This window comes from Jaculus jaculus, chromosome 2 (assembly GCF_020740685.1).
Source record: "Jaculus jaculus isolate mJacJac1 chromosome 2, mJacJac1.mat.Y.cur, whole genome shotgun sequence".
Lineage (NCBI taxonomy): Eukaryota > Metazoa > Chordata > Mammalia > Rodentia > Dipodidae > Jaculus > Jaculus jaculus.
The window spans coordinates 37532977-37536467 of record NC_059103.1 but is presented as its reverse complement, the minus strand read 5'-3'; the positions used below and the strand labels follow the sequence as shown (position 1 = coordinate 37536467).

Sequence of the window (3491 nt, the reverse complement as noted above, 5' to 3'; positions counted from 1 at the left end):
ATATTGTAATGTCCTGTTACTTAAAAGGAGGAGGCAACTGATCTGACTTATAAGCCAGCCTGCCTCAAGATAACAACACAATTTGCCTTAGATACTTCTAATAAAATCATTTCCAAGTGTGTTATTGGTACTAATGACATAAAATTATATTAAGACTACTTTCTTGTTAGTAATAGGATTAATCAATTTGGTGTAATTTTTTAAATAGTCTTATAAGAAAGATAATTAATCGCTTATCGGCCTTTTGGCTAAGATCAAGTGTAGTATCTGTTCTTATCAGTTTAATATCTGATACGTCCTCTATCTGAGGACAATATATTAAATGGAGTTTTGGAGCTTGGAGTTGGAATAGGAATTGCTCCATCCACTCCATGCATTGACCTGGTATTGTAGTACCTCTAGGAACAGTGCAGCCCCTTGGAGGAACAACAACAACAAAAAAATATATAATAGGGTTGGAGAGATGGCTTAGCAGTTAAGCGCTTGCCTGTGAAGCCTAAGGACACCGGTTCGAGGCTCGGTTCCCCAGGTCCCACGTTAGCCAGATGCACAAGGGGGCGCATGCGTCTGGAGTTCGTTTGCAGAGGCTGGAGGCCCTGGCGCGCCCATTCTCTCTCTCTCCCTCTATCTGTCTTTCTCTCTGTGTCTGTCGCTCTCAAATAAATAAATAAATAAATTAATTAATTAAAAAAAAATATATATATATATATAATAAATGATGGGGTGAAATGAATTGATTAAAGGAACTAGGAAGGAATTTTTCAATGATTACTTCTTAAAAATTCCTTTTGAGTGGTACTTAGATCAGAATGTTAAAGTATATAAATAAAGGTGTGTGGATTAAAAAAAAAAAAGAAAAGAAAAAAGAAATTTTCAGGCTAAACCTAAATACCATGCCTAAAGTTAAAGGTTTTTAAACTGCTTACAAACTTTAAGAAACAAAAAATTAATTTTCAGGCTAAAATATGTTGTAATATCTCACTTAAGTTTTATCAAATTTAAGTCATGGATAAAACATAAAATTGTTTTATGTTTATAAAAATTTCTGTGGTACATAAAAATCAATAGCTATCAAGTTTAAGCCAAAATCATTGGTTGTCAAGTAATGCTTTTTCTAGACTGCTTACAGAATTTTATCTTTTGCAAAAGGCCAGTTTATGGTCAGGATGTGAAGCCTGGTGCAGTCAGGATGTTAAGCCATTGAAGCAAGATTAGATGAACACCTAATTACATCCCCTCTAGGTTTCCTGACAATTCCAAAGCCCCTAAATCACATCAGCCATCTTATTCCCACACTTTTCCTCCCCCTATATAACCACTGTGTAAAAAATAAAGACTCTGAGGCCTTGACAAACATCTAGCATGGTCTCCTTCTTGTGTCTGTTTGCCTTCTCTCATTCAGGTTAATTTCCTCTCGCGTCCTTGTTCAATTCCTGTGGGGCTCCTTCCCAGTCAGGTAGTGCTGAGGGAAGGACCAGACCTGTTGGTTCCTCCCTAGGAGTTAAGAAGGATGATGAGCGTTGGAAGACCCAAACCTCTCCTGGCCACCGGAGAAAAACCACACTGAGTCGGGAGTCTTTTCAATGCAGGAACTCGCAGAAACAACTCACTTTATTGCTCTGAGCAGTTGCTTATATCATTATATCATGTTGGGAATGAAGGCAGGGATTTTAGGATGGGGAAAGAGGTAAGTGCCAATAGTAAACTTTAACTATTGAAATGGTAATTACAATTGCCACTCGGAGGTAGCAGGCCAAAAGCCATTAGGTGTCTTGCTGAGTCATAGCTGGCCAGAGACAGGTCACCAAACTTTAGCTAGGCTCAGGAATTTCCACTAGGCCTCACGCCTGGGCCTTTCAGAGCCCAACATCTCCCCCTTTTGTTTTTGTAAGAGTTACTGTGGCCCCTGTCTTAGGTTGTCCCCTCTGGGGATCTTACCCATCATTGAGTACCAGGTGTTTAGCTCGCTGAGAAGCCACTCCATGGCCTGTCTTAGGTTGTCCCCCTCTGGGGATCTTACCCATCATTGGTCACATGGAGGGCAGGGGAGGTGGCAGTGGGTCATCTGAGGAACTTAATTGCTGAGTTGCCAGCCTGTGATATCTTGACCTGATGAAGGTTTATTGCCTCAAGCAGCTGGTGAATAAATTGTGTAATTTTGTTAATTACACAAGGCCCAACAGTGAGGATAAGGAGGAGGGGAAGGAGAAGGATGGGAGGGGATCCAGGTAGAGGGAGGAGGTAGGGTAAGAAGTCTTGTAGGCCTGTCCGCAGCAGGTCGTCCTGGAGGTCCTGTCACCTCCTCTCAAGTCTTCCTGGAGGCTCATAATCTTGTCCTGGATGATTTCTGATTTATTGGCATAAAAGCTGCATTTTTCCTGTAAAAACAAACATATGCCTCCCTTTTCGGTCATTAGTAGGTCTAGTCCTCTCCTGCTTTGTAGGACTACCTCAGCCAGGGAATCTAGCTTCCAGGAATGATATCTACATCTGGGATTAAGGTGGATGGGGCACAAAGGCCCATGCAATTTCTGGGCAGAAAGTCATAGGCCATCCTGCCTCTGCAAACATAAACCGTTCCAGAATGCAGGCAGCGTTGAGCACTGGGCTCAGTTGTGTTAAAAGTACTGAAGGAGGGCTGGAGAGATGGCTTAGCGGTTAAGCGCTTGCCTGTGAAGCCTAAGGACCCCGGTTCAAGGCTCGGTTCCCCAGGTCCCACGTTAGCCAGATGCACAAGGGGGCGCACGCGTCTGGAGTTCGTTTGCAGAGGCTGGAAGCCCTGGCGCGCCCATTCTCTCTCTCCCTCTATCTGTCTTTCTCTCTGTGTCTGTCGCTCTCAAATAAATAAATAAATTAATTAAAAAAAAAAAGTACTGAAGGAAGGATGAATGTATCTCATATCTATACTGGAATTATTAGGGGAAGGTGGGGCCCAAATGCCCAGAGGAAACATTGGGAAAAGCTGGATGGGGATGAGGAAGGTGGCTGAGCAGTATTTTAAGGACGTATGGACAACTGTACTGTAATTAGCCGAAGAAGCCCAGATTGGAGGCAAAGCCAGCAATCCTCCGCAAGGAAGGGAGTTACTTAGTTTAGCAGGGTGAAGGACCATTTTAGGAACAGTCCTCAGGGGCGGGACACTCCATAGAGAAGAAAGAAAGAAAGAAAAAGAAAAAGCCAAAGAAGAAAGAGAAACAGGAGAAATTTGAGGTTAGGTTTTGTCTCTCTCTCTCCAGAGCCCTCTAATTCAGGTGCTCACTCTCAGATCCTCTTGAGGGTTCCAGCTAAGCCATCTCTCCAGCCCTGAGGTCCCATTTTTTGATGCTTGTTTAATTATCTGGGCTACTGGAGTTTTGTTCAGGAGGTCTTTTCCAAGTCCTTTATCATGGAGAGTGCCTCCTATATTTTCTTCCAATACTTGAAGAGTTTCAGTTCTTATATTGAGGTCTTTAATCTATTTGGACTTGATTTTTGTCTATGGAAAAATGAGT

The 3491-nt window shown here is 42.5% G+C and overlaps 1 non-coding gene across 1 annotated transcript; it reads left to right on the top strand.

Annotated features, from left to right (window-relative positions):
* The first annotated feature begins 228 nt into the window (after positions 1–228).
* LOC123458887 lies at positions 229–418 on the top strand. Its single transcript, XR_006635837.1, has one exon. It is a non-coding gene; the product is annotated as a U2 spliceosomal RNA (small nuclear RNA).
* Positions 419–3491: the final 3073 nt, after the last annotated feature.